Consider the following 19109-nt stretch of genomic DNA (forward strand, 5'->3'; position numbering starts at 1 on the left):
TTCAACTGAGTTCAACAATTTTAGATCATAAACTCTGCCCCCATTTTATTTCATGTTTTCTTGCTGATTTTTTTTCTCTTGTAATTCATTTACTTTGTGTTTGGACGGCTGCTATCCTGCCATTAACACCTCCTCTAGACACACCTTTTGTTTCTTTACTTGTCCCATTACCACTCCCTTTGGCTTTGCACCATGAAACCTTTTGCCATTTTACCTGTCCTGCCCTCCATCCCATCACAGACCTTCCCTTTTGCTCTCCTTCCCATCCTTGCCCCTTTCACTTGCTTAAAACCTATTACATTTCTAACTTTTCTCAGTTCTGATGACAGGTAAAGGATCTGAAACGTTAACTCTGTTTCTCTCTCCAGAGATGCTTCCAGACCTGCTGAGTATTTCCAGCATTTTCTATTGTTATCCCAGAGAATTTAGACACATTTTAGCATGAGCCAAGTGTTGAGGATCTCAAATATGCATCGGGATACTGCTGGAATTTAACCACAAAATATTAGGAAGCTTCCTTCTGCTTATACTGTTAGTCCCAACCTACTCATAAAGCATTAGTTTTTTAAGTTATCTAGAGTGCATTGGGAAGAATAATAATCCACACCTTCAGGTCTTATCAGCTAAAATAGTTGATCAATCATCAGCTAGGAGTAATGCAGACTTTGCTTTCGTCAATGGGACTTTTGGTTCTAGAGGAGATAGTTATGGTAATATAGCTCCCTTTCAATGAGTGTGAGTAGATCCACTCCATTTTGTGATTGATGTAATCAACAAGATGATTGACAGAAAATAAGAACACAAGAACATAAGAAATAGGAGCAGGAGTAGGCCATTCAGCCCTTCGAGCCCACTCCACCATTCAGTGAGATCAAGGCTGATCTTCTACTTCAACACCATTTTCCTGCACTATCCCCGTATCCCTTGATGTTTTGAATGTGTAGAAATCTATCAATCTCAGTCTTGAACATACTCAATGACTGAGCTGCCACAGTCCTCTGGGGCAGAGATTCCAAAGATTCACCACCCTGTGAGTGATGAAGTGCTCAGAAAGGGTGAGTTAAGAGCGCACAGCAAAAGATGATGGTGTATCAAATATGACGTACACTATGTATCAGGTGTTTTGAACATTAGTAATTACAAAGGAACCTAAGTTGTATTAAAATATCAAAAGACAAGGCCGAATTATGATACTGTTATTTCACAAATTAGAACATCACTTACTACTCATAAATGTAATGCTGTCTCATTATCATCTTTCACAGTCTTTCTAATTCACATTCTCTCCAAAAGCTCATCCAGATTTTCTGTCATGTGATAATCTGCTCAGGTAGTTCTTTTCAAGGATATATTACCATTACTTCTCTTAGGTTACTTGTTTAACAGATTTAAAAATTTTACTCACAGCCTGGGGGAAGTTGTGGGGAAGGAACTTAATTGAATAAGCAGACTGTTACTTGGCAAAGTCTCTGAAATAACTAATATCCATAGATAACCTCGTAATTCATTCACCTTTGCATGATCTTCTATTAATACCACACAAGCTGCGTACTATCATAACCCATGGGTACACTTGAACTATAGCAGCTCCCACAGAAAGAAGACACACAACATGAAGCAGATTAAGTCATTATTCCTTGGAAGCCAATACCCACATTAAAATGATGCTAAGGAACAATCTTGTTTATTATTATATATCAGCTTGTTGTAATCTTAAATATTGACCACACCTTTGTTTCTTTGTGACAGGAAAAGATGTATCTACAAGAAATCGTGCAAAAGTCAGTCAATGATTTTAAATTTGAATTTGAAAACAAGTGTCAAAAATAACCACAATTATATAAGACAAACATGAAGTTGAAAACAGTGACAAACATCCTTGGACTGATGAAAGGAGGGAGTTTGTATCACCCTGGTGATTTTTTTCAACTTTCTGGCACCGGTGGGACAAGGAACAAAATAAATCGTATTGCTTTTTTAGACTAGAATTGATTTGTTTATCTATTTCTTTGCCAATTTTTTCTCTCCTCTCTTAATCTCATTAATAAGGTAGTTCCACGGTCACCCTACACCAACAGTTCTCCAACTTTTTCAGCCAAGGGCCACTTAAGCAAGGCAAAAGAGCCCATGGACCACCTACCAGTCCTACCCCACCCACTTCCACTTGCCACTGCAAAAAACTCTTCAGAATTAATGGGAACTTATGGAAACTATAAGTATTTGGCTGCTTTTTCTCTACTAAATGTAATAAATTTATGTGCATTAATTTTTTTAATTAAATACAAGTAAATTATTAATTCATGCCAGAAAAACAAGTATAGACATTTTCACACTGTAAACATTAATACACGAGAACGCATTTATTTGAAATATTCTATGTGCTATAAAATCATCACAATAGTTTTCTTTGAGAAACTAATGCTGAACTGACATTTATATTAATCTACGTTAATCAAACAAAATCAATAGTAACATAAATCCTGCTCATAAAACTACATTCTTGTTGCTCACACTTATGATGACTCGTGCTGCGCATGCAGGAGCCTCCTCGAAAAATTCAATCAAGTTTGTTCGACATGATCTCCCCCTGACAAAGCAATGCTGACTATTCTTGATTAATCCCTGCCTCTCCAAGTGTAGATTATTCCTGTCCCTCTGAATCTTTTCCAATAGTTTCCCTACCACTGATGTTAGACTCACTGGCCTGTAATTACCAGGTTTATCCCTGTTACCCTTTTAAATTAAAACACAAAAAAGTCTCATTTTAGTCTTCGGTATTTTATTTGCCCCATCGATCTTTTGGCAAACATACTCTGTGGATGCAATGCCCCTCAAAAACATCTCTAAGTCCAACGAGGATGTTCCTTTTGCCAAACTAATTTCTTCTCCTTTCTATTCACCTATCCCCAGTGCCTTATTCTCCTCTCCATTTACCTCATCTTTTCTCCTACTCTTTTCAGTTTTAGCAGTGCTGTCCTGAACTACTGGCTTTGACCTTTCATTTATGTATTTTTAATTTTTTTTAAACGTGCTCCCCAATGGTTTAGCAGGATTGCAGAACAAGTAGCTAAACCAAATGGGATCGGGAAAAGTTCCAAGCTGAATTGACTTATCTCACCTGAGGCATCACAAATGTGCTCGGAGCCCTCAGATTAAGAAGGGGGAAAATATGCCAGAGTTCCAACTCCTGCTGGAAAGGAGAGTGTGTGGTGCCAGGTGAGGACAGGCCTAGGTTGGATGTCCTATGGTCAAATTGCTTGTCAACAACCACTCATTAATAATGAGCATTTTGGCAAAGATACTGGGAGATGACTGCCATCTGCAGATCTGAGCCCAAACAAGAAGTAAAAACCCCCAGGAAAGGAGAGAAGGAAAGAAAATGAGCAAAAAACTAAATTGTGACCTTAGTTCTGTTACAGACAGGTGAGAGCTGACTGAAGTAAATGTTTTTTTTTTTAAAGGTGTTTTTTAATCCCGGAGTGCTTTAATTGTCAAGAATAGAAAACTGACAGGTTTTTTCCTAAGTTTAAAAGAAAATGTTCATTATGCAGCACCCAAATTATATGCAACACCACCCACACTCACACTCATACAGATACACACACACTCAAGATAAGTTAGAAATTATAAAGATAACATGTATTCGGTCTGATGATTTTAAAAAGAGTCCTCTGGTAAATTTGCGTTTCTAGGGAAGAAGACTTGAAATGGTGCCGGCCTGTATTCTTTTCCCTTGTTCACTGAAGAAAGAATTGAGAGATTTAGGAAGATCGATGCACCGCTACAGACTGCTTTTGTTATATCCCAGCCAAAGGTCACTGGCGAAGTCCTGGTATGATTTCTCAGGTAGGGAGTTCAAAGCCAAACTCCAGTCACTGGCAATCTTAGGCGGGGTCCTGTCTCTTCAATGGCATTGAGGGATCTCCTTTGTCTGCCCAGAATACACCTTTATTAAGCTCCTTATCAGAAACCTGGTTTCTGTCATGTGACCAGAGTTTCTCTCTCATGTTCTCATAAATGGTGAGCTGAGCCCTGGACGTCGGGATCTGTGGCAGGGGGGCCTGAAGATGGCCCTGGATGAGGACCGCCAAGGATCTCAACACCGGCAGGGCCCGGCCTGATATTGCCGGTGGTCCTCCTGCCGCTTGGTGACGGGACCGTATTTTAAATATTTAAATAAATTAAATTACCTGCGTTAATGACTTTCCCTTTGCCTCCTCAAGTCCTGCTGCAATCATTACCCCGGTGGCCAACACTGCCGCGCCTTCAGATCCCCGTCCAGAGAAATGAGGCGCAACAATAGTAGGGAGGGGGCAGGAGGTAATTTTCTCAGTGCGGGTGGGGTGGGAGGGGGGATAAATGGGGTCAAAACACAGGTGTAGGGGATGGTGGGAAAGGTGATAGTTTGAAGTTGGCGGGGGTGGGGTGGGTCAGATAGTAAAGGTAAGTGTTTTGGGGGGAGGGGGAAGGCAAATAATTAATTTACTTGTTATTAGAGAGTGGGAGAGGGGCAAAAGAGAGGTATTTCATTTTTTAAAATGCCATTTAACTTTAAATACTTAAAATTTACCAGTAGGGCTGACAGTCCTTTAAAAATGGCGGCACCTCCATACGATCAGGGGGTCAGCCAGCCCGGCTATTTAATTGAGCTGCCACGCTTGGAATCGCGGCGGCTCTTTGGCGATGCGGGCCAATTTTTTCGCCCGCCGCCAATTTTGGCAGCGGGCCTATAGAATTCAGCCCAGTATCTGATGGTAAGTCCATTGTTAATGGGTCTGGGTGTCACTCATCTTCATTACTTCTTGGTCACATGGAGTTTTTTGCACTCATACTCGAGTTTGAATTTGGAGTCACCAAGTCTGCAATGCCACTGTTAACTCAATTCGTTGGAGAGAAGTAGGCATTAACACAGAATGGGTCATTTACATTTTAATGCTTTCTCCAAGGCTTGGCCAGACAAGATTGGCTCAAGGCCCTTGCAGTTTCCATGTGTATTAACAGGACAGGATAAGGTCACCTGACCTCTCGATTCCATTTTGCTTTGTAGGAAAAGTGTCCCTTTTGTGTTTGTTTCGTAAGCTCATTATATAGTTCATGATTTCTCCTTGCGTGAGAGTAACACCTCCCCGCAAAAAGAGAAGAAAATGAAATACTTTAGTATTCACATGCATTCCTCAGTTACTGACACTCAGCTTTCCACAGCTTGCTGGTGGTATATTGTCTACTTAAACTCTGGACAGAGTGTCTGCAATGGCATTAATTTTTTCAGCAATGTGTGTGATTTTTAAGTTAAATGGCTGGAGGAGTAAATGCCATCTGAATACCCTGGCATTGTTAACTTTGAATTTCTCTAGGAAAGTTAATGGTATGTGGTCAGTGTATATTAAAATTCCTCTGCATCAGTTATTAACATAGACCTCGAAATGTTGAAGGGTGACCAAAAGTCCCGATGCCTCCTTTTCCATGGTGATGTTTATTTAATTTTTTTGAAAATAGCCAATAGGTCTCTCAATACCCGAGTCATCTTCTTGGAGTAAGACGGTCACGACTCCCATATCGCTCTTGTCAATAGCCACCAAAAAAGATCTGTTGAACGTTTGGTTCATTTGTCAGGATAGCCTTCAGTTTCCCGAAAGCCATCTGGCACTAGTCCTACCAAACTATTAACATTTTTCTTTAATAGGCCTTTCTTTAATTTCTTTAATAAATGGTGCAACTAGGGTGCTGAAATTAGGGAGAAATTTTCTATAGAAACCATACATTCCCAGGAATCGCATTCTCTCTCTCTTGGTCTTGGGAACGGGGAAATCTTTCAGGACTTGTACTTTCTCTGCCCTTGCCAACACCTGACCTTGACCTACGATATGTCCCAAATAGGTCACTTTGGCCTTAGTGAACTCTCTTTTAGCTAAGTTGACCATTAGGTTAGCATTTTGGAAATGCCTGAATAATGCCCTTAAGTGATCTTCCCAGGTGTTGCTCTGGACCAGCAGGTCATCAAGGTAGACGATACAATGGTTTAAGTCAGCCACCACTTGGTTCATCTTGAAAGATTGTTGGGATGTTCTTTAAACCAAATAGCATGACTTTGCACTGGAACAGACCATCCTATGTTACAAAAGCCGAGATTTCCGTCGCTTGGCATAGGGATTAATATAATAGGAGAACTCCAGCTGCTTTGACAGGGTTCAATTAGGTCATTGTTTAGCATGTATTGGATCTCTTCTGGGACTTGAACCAATTTATCAGGGCTCAGTCAGGTTCCTTTAAGAACTCAATATGTTAATGAGCTAAGTACCAGGATGTAGTCATGTGACTAGAAGCCATAGTCATTCTGCACTGTAACACCCTGGACAAAGGATCTGAATATAGGTTGCTCTGTATTGTATATACTAGTTTAGTTGTTGTTAAACCTTCTAGAGATTTTCAAGGAACTGGAATCTACATACCTCATTGTGTTGCTTAAGATAACACAAAGAAACTCATGATATAGTGGCAGCGGTGGTGAAAAGACAAGATATAACCTTGAAGACCACAGGTAAAACAGCAAACAAGATTTAAGAGCAGTACAGAAAACAGAAGAGAAAATTTGAAGCAACAACTGAAGAAACTTTAAAACAAGTACCTGAAAAGTGTGAAAGAAAGCTACATCTCTGCGAAGGCTGAGAACAGCTCCACAGAATGAAAGCACAGCTGAAAAGCAAATGATCGGGTGAGTCACTGTGCCGACAATTGAGAAATCCCAGTAAAAAGAAACAAAAAAGCTTTTGAAGAGCTTAAAAAAATTCATTTTCTAAACGTTCCGTGTGGACGAAAGACAGAAAACAAGGGAAAGCCCTGAAAATGCACGAACTAAAGTCCGATAGTGAAAAAAGCACGTGCACTAAAGAAAAGTCCAATAGTGAAAAAAACGTGGGAAAACCCCAAACACAGCAGTCTCCAGTAAAGCAAGCAAGCTGAAAGAAAATCATTCAACCAGTCAATCGTGAAGAAGATAAATAAACTCGAGCAAAAAAAAACAAAGGGGGAAACCCTTCAACTGCCTACAGCTGTGTAAACATACAAGCAAAGTGCTTGTTACACTCCATCAAAGCAGCTAGCCTGAAAAAAAAAGAATTTATTAAAGGGGGAACAGCACAGAGTTAACTGAACAACTTTTAAACCACAAATAGAAAACACAGTGCTGAAGACACACACAAAGAAGAACAAAGTTAAATATAGAGGAGAAAGCAAAAGATCAGAAAGATGGATATCAAATTTTCCATCATGAACTAGAAGGCCATTGATATCTTATCTGAGTTCGAACAAAGGATGCAGTTATGCTTCATAGACCCAAGTGGTTGCAGAACCAGAGAAGCAGGCTGTGAAAATACTGATAGCAGTTGGAAATGAGGGGTTTTTACAGAATCAATACCTCAGGCTTATCTGAAGAGGACCAGAAAGATCCCACAAATATATGGAAAGTGCTAAAAGATCAGCTCCAATTAAGAGTGAATTTTAGAATTCATCACCTGGAATTGATAGTCAACAACCACAGGAATCAATAGGTCACTTCATCAGTAGATGACGTAGTAAGGGCAACGAGTGCAATTTTTCAGAAACTGAGCTGTCGGAGCGAATAATGGAGCTGATGATTGTCTCAACACCTATTGAATCGTTTCAAGAAGACCTCTTGGGGAAAAAGAAAGGTCACAGCATTGATGTGCTGCTAGAAGATGGCAGGAAATAGGAAGCCATTTTAGCTGGACAACTGCATCTGCAAGCACTAGGTGAAGCCAACAGTATCGGTCACAAAAAGCAAGCAAGCTGTGTCGTAAGTGTGGTCTCTCCCACTCACCACGAAGTTGCCCTGCATTTCAAGACCTGTGCAAGGCATGTCGTGCAAAAGGACACCAGACCCACCTAAGCAAGAAATCTGGCTCCAAATATGCAACCAGAAGTCACAATAGGACACAAACAAACAGAAGACAGGTGCAGTAACATTACAACAGCAGTAAGGAGAGTGCCAGCGACCTACATAAATGCAAGCCGATACACAAAGAGGTGCGACCTGCACACTTGCCAAAACTCTCTTAGCAGTGTTGCTAGGCCTTTCCTCTGCTCCTCAGTTAGTTAATTAAATATTGTGTCTAGCCTCCCTAAGTTGTCTGTTTTAGCTAATTTCACAGTAGTGGGTTCTATCTGGTTCCAGGTTCCCTTCTTCCCTAGCTCCTCTTCACTATGGTTTCCGTCCTCAACTGCCCTCATTACCTGGTATACATTCACTGGTTTGTCTTGTTCCCAATTATGATATTTCTTTAATATATTTAAGTGGCACAGCCATTATTTCTTTCTTCGTTCTGGGGCGTGAGTCAAATAATTGACCTCACAGATCTTTTTCCCCATGCAGGAAAGGCCACTAAACCTGGCTTGCAATGGTTCGCCCTGTAACAGCAACAGCACCAGGACCTGATCCCTTGGTTTAAATGTCCAAGCCTCAACATGCCTATCTGCCTGCCTTCTCATGTTCTGCTGGGAGGCTTTAAGGTGTTCCTTAGCCACAACATATCCTTTAAAAAGTTACTTATGGAAGGCTGATACGTAATTTAATAACGAGGTTTCCTTCCTTTGATCTAGAAACTTTTCTCTGATCAGCTTAAGGGGACCTCTTACCTCATGCTCGTAGGCAAGTTCAAACGGATTGAAGCCTGTCGATTTATTGGGTGAATCTCTGGTGGCAAACAGCAGAAATGATAACCATTTGTCCCAATCGTGGGGGTACTCACAGTAGTATGTTCTGATCATGGGTTTCAGGGCTTGGTGAAACCGTTCCAGAGCCCATTGTGACTGTGGGTGGCAGCCGAGGATTTTAGCTATTCAATGCTGAGGCTATGCATAACCCCTTGCAATACCTGGGACATAAATCAGATCCATAATCTGATTGGATATCTTTAGGCAGCCTTTAGCAGGTGAAAAACTGGGTCAGCCCCTTGACCATGGCTTTTGCTGTGATTTTTCTTAAGGGTTTGGCCTCTGGGATTCCAGTGGCCATATCCATGATTGTTAAGAGATATTGAGAATTTGTCCTAATTTTAGGTAAAGGTCCCACACAATCTATGAGAACTCTGCTAAAGGGTTCTTTGAAAGCGGGTATGGGTATTTGTGGAGTCGGCTTGTTAGCAGGCTGTGGTATCCTAACAACCTGGCAGATATGCAGGTCCTACAAAATGTAACCACATCTTTGTGAAGGTGAGGCCAATAAAAGTCCTGGCTTATTCAGACCCGGATCTTTCAGATACCCACATGCCCAGCCATTGGGATTTCATGGGCAATCCCCAAGATTTCCCTACAATATTTGGGGGTGGGGGAACTAAACTTTGGTGGACCACTGACCACTCTTCCTCCACCGGTCACTGAGGAGGTCTCCACTTTCTCATCACCACCCCTTTTTTAAGTAACAGCATTTAGGAACTCCTTCTGCCTCTGCCTCAAAACAGGCAGTCTGCATTATTCTTTTTTAGTCGGGGTCTGGCTGCTGGGCCTCAATCAAGGAGGATCTGCTGAATATCTCCTGCTCTTCTAATAAAACCCCGAAAAATGTTTCAGCCAGCCAGACCTCTGGGTCATCTGTCTGAATTACTGGCTCAGTTCTCTCTAGCCGAGCTCGTTTTGCCACGGACCTGGTTACTACAGTCAGGGAATTATTCCAGGGACTTCCTCCTGGGACTGCTCCATCTCCCTGTCCTCATTTACCCCTAGCCAAATCATTGCCCAACAGCAAATCTATTCCAGCAGATGAGGGACAATCTCTACTTTAACCAGTCCAGAGACTAGGTTGCACTCTTACTTGGACCCAATCTACGAATACAGGCATGTACCCACCTTCAATGCCTTTTACCAGAACCTTTGCATTCACCAAACTCTCTGGTGGGAAGGTCATGCCTTTCCACCATATTAAAGATTGAGTGGCCCCTGTATTCCTGAGCAGGACAATTGACTTGCTCGCCTCATTAGAGGGTTAACAGGGTCACTTTTTCACTTACGACAAAGTCCTGGTAACCGAAGAACACAAGGAATGGGAGCAGGAGTAGACCATATGGCCCATCGAGCCTGCTCCGCCATTCAATATGATCATGGCTGATCTTGGGCTTTAACTCCACTTTCCTGCCCACTCCCCATATCCCTTGATTCCCTGCGAGACCAAAGATCTTCCTATCCCAGCCTTAAATGTATTCAATGATGGAGCATCCACAACCCTCTGGACTCAGGAATTCCAAAGATTCACAACCCTTCGAGTGAAGTAATTTCTCCTCATCTCACTCTTGAGGATTTTGTCTGTTTCTACTGCACCCATGACGGTATTCTTAGAGGGACCCATCACGGTGGTTAGGGCTACAGACTGGTCCGCCATGCCACCTGTTAGGCCACCCTATCCTGGTCTGGCCTTATGAACCCCAACAAAACCCACTGGCTTCCCCTTTAATTTTTAGCAGTCAGCTTTCACTTCCCTTCCTTTAATGCAGTGGGACCACAGGGGTCTTCGGGAATCATTTCTACCCTCTGCACTTCCTGACTTCTGGACGGCCTCATGCGTTCTCACTCCTATTATCCCTTTCACTACCACCCCATCGCCTGTCACTATCCCACTTTCTGTCCTTCCGGGACCACTGAGGATTATTAGGGAAGGGTTTTCCCTGACTGAAGGGTTTGTTCATGAGTTCATAATCGTCTGCCATTGCAGCAGAATACCTCACCTTTTTGACCCTTTGTTCCTCAATATGGGTCTTTATATTAATTGGGATACTATTTTTAAATTCCTCCAAAAGGATCACCTCTCATAAATTCTCATCCGAGGATTCTAACTTCAGAGATCTCATCCAGCGATCGAAAGCCATGTGTTTAACTCGCTCAAATTCAATGAAGGTCTAAGTATTTCTGAATTTGTGGTGGTATGCCTCAGGGACTATCTCATAGGTGTATAATATAGCAGCTTTGATTTGCTCATAATCTTAACAGCTTTTCTCTTGACAACATGGCGTAAGCTTCACTGGTTCTTCCCACTAATTTGCCTTGTAAAAGGAGGGTCCAAGACTGTTTTGGCTACTTTAACCTGTGAGCAATTTTCTCAGAAGAGATAAAATATAATTCGACCTCATCCTCATTAAATTTTGGCACTAATCGTAAGTGTCTCAGGAGATCAAAGCTTTGCTCTAAATCAGGGTCAGTATTTGAATTTCTGGCAGTGCCCTCACTTCATGATTTCAGTCTTTCCCTATCTAGATCAAACTCTCCTGTTGCTCTTTTTCCCTTTGAAACTCTAATTCCATTCTCCATATTTCCATTTGAATTCTTGCTAAGGCTGCTTTGTCAGTCTCAGGCTCCATGCCTATTTCTTCTGTTTCTGGGACAATGTCAAAATGACTAGCTAGAGCTTTAAGGATCTCGGGCTTTTTTGCTTTCAGCCTTAACCCACCTGGTTAGCTACAGCTTTTAGTTCCTCAACATTTAATGAATTTAATGCACTCCAAGATAACTCTTCCTGTTCTACAACCACTTTGGCATCAAATGTCAAATATTTTAGCACAGTAAAAATTAAATGAGAAAACCTGCTTTTTTTAAATTCAATTTACGATCAATTTATCCTCCACTTCCAAATCACTCGTTTAAACTAAGGTTTCAAATCCTGGACGAGCCCCCAGTCTATTATGGACAGGTGAGAGTTGATAGGGATAGTTCCCCATTTTTCACCTACCGAATGACCAAAGACAGTGTTTTTTTCTTGAGATTTTTTTAACCCCTTGAGTGCTTTAATTGTCAAGAACAAAAAACTGGCAGTTTAAAAGAAAGATAAATGGCTATTGTACAGCACCCAATATACACTCAACAACACCATGCTCACAGTCCTACAGATACACACACACTCAAGAAAAGATAGAGATTATAATGATAACATGCTGATGATTTTAAAGAGTCCTCTGGTAAACTTGCGTTTACCTGGGCGGAAGACTTGAAACGGTACAGGCCTGTATTCTTTTCCCTTGTTCAATGAAGAAAGACTTGGGAGGTTTAGGAAGACGGATGTGCTGCTGCAGACTGCTTTTGTTATATTGCAGCCAAAACTTACTGGTGAAGTCCTGGTATGATTTCTCAGGTAGGGAGTTCAAGGCCAAACTCCAGTCACTGCCTACATGTAGTTCAAAGCTGGTAATCTTAGGCAAAGTCCTATCTCCTTTGTTTGCCCAGAATGTATCTTTATTAAGCTCCTTATCAAAAACCTGGACCAGGTTTTTATCTGGACAACGGGGGTCTCAGCCACCAGCTAAAGTGCTGGCAAGAGGCACGCGTCGCCTCCTTTGGGGAAGGCCCGCCACACTATGTGCCAATTAGGCATTCAAGTAGACAGTGGCAGGCCTACCACAGGATTAAGGACCCCGGAGACAGAAGTCCTGTCTGCTGAGAGCTGCTGGCCAATTAGAGGCCGGCACCCCTTTAACTAAGCAGTGCCACCGCGGAGATTTGCTTGGCGTGCTCCCTGTGTAGCGAATGATCCACCTGTTGGCTGGGCTAATACTGGCGGAGGTGCGATGAGGCCCTTAATTGGGCATTAATTGCTCTCCATACCTCCAAAGTGGCCACGGGGGAGAGCATAAAATTCCTCCATCCTGGTTTCTGTCCTGTGACCAGAGTTTCTCTCTCATTGTTCTCATAAATTGTGTCTAATGGTGAGCCAATTGTTAGACAATGTGTTCTGGGTGTTACTCATCTTCATTACATCTCGATAAAGTGGAGTTTCTCACACCCATTCTCCTGAGTTTGAATTTGGAGTTACAAAGTCTGCAATGCCATTGTTCACCCAAATTCATTGGCGAGAAGTAGCCATTGACAAAGAACAGGTCGTTTACATTTTAATGCCTTCTCCAAGGCTTGTCCAGACATAATGATTGTCTCAGGGTTCTTGCAGTTTCCATGTGTATCAGCAGTATAGGATAAGGTCATCTGACCTCTCGACTCCATTTTGTTATGCAGGAAAAGTGCCCGTTTTGGGTTTGTTTTATAAGTTCATTATATAGTTCATAATTTCTCCTTGCGTGAGCATGACAGCTCCAACAACTAAATATAATTTTCAAGTAAATACTGATCTTCAGTATTTCAAAAATTGTAATTATGAGGTGGGGAATTCCTGTCTCATTCACCGTATCACTATATTGATGCTGAGTTCCCCTTTCAACTTTTTTGTGTGGAATTACAGAAAATAAATATAGAAGTACAGTTCAGAAGAAGTTATGAAAGTAATTCATTTCTCAGAATTTCTAAACAAATGATCTTTGCAAGAAGAATAGAAAGAAATAACTTGCTTTTGCATAGCACCTTTCGTGACCTCAGGACATCTCAAAGCGCTTTACAGCCAATTAAGCACTTCTGAAGTGTAAATCGCTGTTGTAACGTAGGAATCATAACAACCAATTTGCACACAGCAACGTCTCACAAACAGCAATGTGATAATGACCAGATAATCTGTCTGAGTGATGTTGGTTAAAGGATGAATATTGAACCAAGACCCCAGGGAGAACTTCCCTGCTCTCCTTTGAATAGTGACATGAGATCTCATGTATCCACCTGAGAGGGCAGATAATGTCCTGGTTTAACGTCTCAACTGAAAGATGGCACCTCCAACAGCGCAGCACATCTTCAGTACTGCAATGAATGATTGAATGCTGGTCTGACGGCCCCTTTTAAAAGTAACATTTATACAAAGAAATATGAACAATTGTAACAGACTTCTGATTTTTAATATACATAATACAGTTGCGCCTCAAATTTTACTTAATTGATAGGGGCTAATGACATAGTGGAGGGAACTGTTTGGAATAAGCCAATGAAAGAGAAGTAGTTGGATTATTGTTAGTGGGATGCTTTGGTGGCCATGTCCTTTCAACTGATACATGTGTTAACTCTTTCACACTTTCAGGTACAGAAATCCTTCACACCAGTATTCCTCTGATGTAATTAACAGTCACTTATTAACCAAAAGAAAAATCTTGTGTATATTTTTCTTTACATTAAGAGCAAAAGAAAAATAAGTAATGAAAACAATTTACTAATTCATGCTCACATTTCAATTATTAATGTATCTATAATATATATTCCACAAATATTACCATAAATTCTTCTTATAAATGGTTTACATTTTATCCATCTACTTCTATCATCCCCAAATAAATGGAAAATTAAATTTAAGAAATTCTAAGAGAGATGGCATAGGACAGTAAAAGAGTGAATCGTGTTGTCAGTTCCTACTCTCTACTGAAAATACAACTATTACCTTGAACAAACATAAATTTGAATATTCTGTGTTCACTGCCCCACCTATTGTCACACAGCAGATACTACATGAGTTTAAAAGGCAGGTACCAGAGACTTCCTGCTAGTAAGAAAAAAAAACACACACATAACACAAACTACTTCAAAGACCAGGAAGAACATTTCAGCCAAGAGTGCGCAGTGAGGAAAAAGAAACATGAAGTTTAAAAACTACCTCTGCGTCCTGAAGCTGAGTGTGGAGGTCGCAGTTTCTTGCAACTGGTGCAAGTGTTGCTGAGGAAAGACTTCCCTGTTTTACTTTTTATTTTGGAACAGAGACTGACAGCTGCAAATAAGCGACAGGGAGACTGGAACTCCAGCAGACAAACGGCTGGTTATAGCAGGCAATGGGCTGCCGGAAACAGCCGAACGCGCTGTTTACGGAAATAGCCGAAGCCTCCTGAAGCTCAGTGTCTTGTGCTGGAGCGCTCCACCAAGCCCAGACTTGCTGAAAGCTGCTTGCACGGAAAGAGTCGAAACAAAAAATGTTGCTGACGGAAACAGTCGAATAAATTCTGATCTTTATCTGTAGAAAAAAATTGACAAGGTCAGACAATTGCAAAGAATGAAGTGAAACTCATTTTGTTTATGGAAATAATAAAAAGGGCCAATCTATTAAAATGACCTTTAATTAAAAACTTGTCAGTGGGGCTTGACAGGCCCACAGTAGTTCACGTTCAGGTTGCACCAGAAAAGTTGGAGAGATGAAGCAGACACCCCAGATTAGCATGCAGTCAATTGATGTGGAAGTGCACAGGACAATTTGGGAGGAAAACTGGAGAAGGGCAGGACCATTTCAAAAGGTTGCAAAAGTAAACAATTTAGTTTCTTCAACAAGATAAGGCTTTTGATGTCATGTATGCACATCTCTCTATGGACAGACAGTGAGAGATCAATCAACGTGCCAAGGCAGTGCACTGTGAAGTTGTAGAAAAGGATGCAGTTTGTAGAGATGTCAATTTTGATAGTGCCAAAATATTGAGCTTTATATCCGTATGAAAATGGATGTCTAGACCAATAGCCCCTGGGATCAATGAGAGGCAGCATGCTGGCAGCAAACCAGCCCTTATAAGAGTTAAAATTTGCCACAATTTGCTGTCATGAAGTGCATTATCAAGAGATAAAATTGTGCTGTTGTGCAACGACCAAATTAAGTGTCCCAAAAATAGGGACATGTCACACTAAACTGATCATCCACTATGGCAACAAGTTTAAAAATTACGTTGCAGTTACTCTCAATTAATTCCAATTCACCAAGTTGTAAGACTGTTCATAACATGGAAAAAAAGAAATGTTCCCATTTTAATAGCATTTAAATTGTCACTCAATGTTTACTCTCCACTCTCCTTCACAGTTGGACCATACCAGGAACTATGGTGCGATTCAGAGGCAGCTTTGGTCAAGTGAGAAACCTGCTACTCTTAACTTCTCTGATTGACTGTCGACTCTCATCCTACTCCCTAAATTTGATGGCTTCCCTGTCTAGGTTTCAGTATGATAGTTTGTGAAGACTGTTGTAAATGTTTATTATTTGCTTAGTGTTTTATTTACTCCTTCCAAATTGTATTGCTGATTACTCACAAAGATTTTTGATTCTAAGCATTGTGGTTTTTAACCCAAAAAAGCATCATTTTCCTTCCAGCTGCTATCACGCAATTGTTTATAACTTCAACTAAAAAAAATTTGAATCAGGAGGCTTTGGAATAATGAATAGATAGGAGCCATTACTGTATAAAAATTTCATCAAGAAGCTCAGAAACACCCAAAATAAGAGCACTGTAAAGCACTATCATGTGTCCACTCTTTTCACTGATATGGTAGATATCCCATGTCATTGCTCAGGGTAAGTCAGCTGACATGCCATTTTATAGGGTCAGGCAGATAATGCCATGTGGCATACAATGCATTCCTTTGCTTCTAAAGTGGATGTGTGTTTAACATTTTGAATTTTAAGGCCATGTGAATTTTCATTCCTTCATCAGAAAACTCAGCCTGAACTCAGTCAGGTTTTCTTAAAATCACTTTGACAGCTGTCGTGCGATAGATGTTATTAAAATGTTTTAATATGCTAAGTCATGTATTTTAAAAAAAAAATTTCTTCTTTGGCCTCCTTGTCTCGAGAGACAATGGGTAAGCACATAGAGGTGTTCAGTGGTTTGTGAAGCAGCGCCTGGAGTGGCTATAAAGGCCAGTTCTAGAGACGCAGACTCTTGCACAGGCGCTGCAGATAAAATTGGTTGTCGGGGCTGTTACACAGTTGGCTCTCTCCTTGCGCTTCTGTCTTTTTTCCTGCCAACTGTTAAGTCTCCTCGTCTCGCCACTCTTTAGCCCCACCTTTATGGCTGTCCGCCAGCTCTGGCGATCACTGGTAACTGACTCCCATGACTTGTGGTCAATGTCACAGGACTTCATGTCGCGTTTGAAGACGTCTTTGAAGCGGAGACATGGACGGCTGGTGGGTCAGCTTTATCATCTTTTTCTCCACTTGGAAATGCTAAAACGAAGTGTATAATCTAAGGAAGATAGTTACATCTCTCTCAATAGCCAAGATACCCCCACTCCAGCCCTTCTGCCTCCGCCTCCAAAGTCTGAGGCTAATATCATACAAGGGGGGAGAAAACACAAAGGACAAAAAAGACACAGTGGATTGCATTGCACATTTTAATCAATGCTATGGAAAGAGCCAAATGTTACAATACCCTTGTTTCCAAATATTTTTGAAAATTTGGTGAAACCCTAACCTCTCATGAGAGCTGAAAATACATAAACATTTAGCCCATTCAATTAATTTTATCATACAGTTTCTTTTCTGAGTCCAGGTCTGACCGTTTTAATCCATCAAGGTAATGACCCTCAATTCTTCTTCACTGTAAAAATGATGAACTACTTAAGAGAAAAACTATCCCTATTCTACACATCTGTTAAGCAGCTCTGGGAATGTACTTTATAAACATGAACTTTTTGTAGCTGTTTCCCTCCTTAAGGCTCCTCACATTGCACCCTTGTTTCAAATAGTGCCACAGGATCTTTTATGAAGGTAGATGGGTTATCAGTTTAAAATCTCATCTAAAAATGAGTAGCTCCAACAGTACAGCACTCCCTCAGTATTATGCCAGTCATAATTTATATACTCAGGTCTGTGACAGAGGATTGAATCACATCCTTTAGTTTCTGAGGTAAGGATGTTACCACTGAGCCAAGGCTGATACCTATCATTCACTCATTCCAACTGCCTTCCAAATATTTTTGGAAGGAGACCAAATCCCCTCACGATCGGAATTCTGTGCTTTTTGCTTTCCACCTCACAAATCTAACATAACACAGGTTTAACAATTATCTTTATTATAGCATATTGCTAAATGGAATTTACATAGAAATCACACTCTCTTCAGTGTCATTAATCACAGAAAATATCACAGGTTACACAAATTTAAATGAACAAAACAATTGATCAAATTTATTTACAAATTAAAAATAGTCCAGCAAATACCTCTTCCAGTGGACACTATCAGTTCTTGTTTCTTGATATAGCTGTCATCGTTTGAAATATCACAGATCCTGAAACAATGCTGTTGGACACTTGGAAATGCTTTGTAGAGTAAATTTTGCACTCCCAACTCGAAAGCTATGCTTCAATACACCATGTGTTGGGAACAGGGCAACATTGCAGCTCTGATTCCTTGACTACTGGTCTCTGTGAGCAAAGCTCCCCGCTGTGAACATTACAAATTGCTTCTAAAATTCCTCTCTCCATCATGTTAATTAAACATAAGCTAAATACTTAATTTTATAGTGAACCAACATTAGAAAACCCAATGGAACTAATAAATTCAGAAAAATCCTTCAGTTTTTAGTATTCCTTTGAAGATGAAGCCACAATCAATCAAAATAATATTAATTTGACACTTGACAATAATGCAAGTTCTCAGAATATGTCTTTTAAGATTACACAACAAATATAATGAAGATCACATGAAAAAGTCAACACACATTAGCTGTAACTTTAAGTAAAACAGAAATTCTGGAAATACTCAGCATCTGTGGAGAGACAAACAGAGTTAACTTTTCAGAAGGTCAATTCTGTTTCTCTCTCCACAAGTGCTGCCTGACCTGCTGAGTATTCCCAGCATTTTCTGTTTTTCTTTCAGAGTTCCAGCATCTGCAGTATACTTTTGTATTAGCCAGAACTTTACCTAGTTCAATACATTAAAAGACTCTACGAATACCCAAGATGTATGGGATTAGCCATTCAGGCCAATTTAAGAGTACAGAATCTAATCCATACATGGGACAAAGATATCTGCGGCTGTAAATTCAGAAAGTCTCTCAGCCGCCATATTAATTTTTAACAAAGTGGGTGGAATATACTTAGACATATCTTATCATGGCTTTTAAGCATATTTACAATCTTATCAGTGTACTACTTAACACATAATGCTATGATTTGACTGAATGGTATCAATAGTTTAAATATACACAAATACAGGCAATGACCTTGGTTCTCAGTTGATTTGGAAAAAATGTTGCTGGTGTTCTTTCTAAACCAGAATGAATAATGTGGACCTGTTGTAGTGGTGCTGCTGCTCTCTCATCTTCTCTTGGATTTCTGGTGGATGTTCCACCAAAGTTATGCTAGATGATTGGGAACTCTCTGAAGAAATTAAAGGGGAGGTCATCTAATGCTAGTGACTCTTAAAGATCTATTTGTCACCTTAAAACTGTCCTGTTACCGACAGGGAAGAAATAGCTCCAGCATTGGAATAACGGAG

The 19109-nt window shown here is 40.6% G+C and overlaps 1 protein-coding gene across 6 annotated transcripts in view; it reads right to left on the reverse strand.

Annotated features, from left to right (window-relative positions):
- The window catches only part of LOC137384241 (myocardin-like), a 755068-nt gene extending 740391 nt beyond the window's left edge, over window positions 1-14677 (reverse strand). For all 6 annotated transcript variants that reach the window (XM_068057971.1, XM_068057968.1, XM_068057973.1 and 3 more), the window contains exon 1: window positions 14516-14677. The gene's annotated coding sequence lies outside the window, so the exon portion shown is untranslated. The remainder of the gene's footprint in view (window positions 1-14515) is intronic.
- Window positions 14678-19109: the final 4432 nt, after the last annotated feature.

This window comes from Heterodontus francisci, chromosome 26 (genome assembly GCF_036365525.1).
Source record: "Heterodontus francisci isolate sHetFra1 chromosome 26, sHetFra1.hap1, whole genome shotgun sequence".
NCBI lineage: Eukaryota > Metazoa > Chordata > Chondrichthyes > Heterodontiformes > Heterodontidae > Heterodontus > Heterodontus francisci.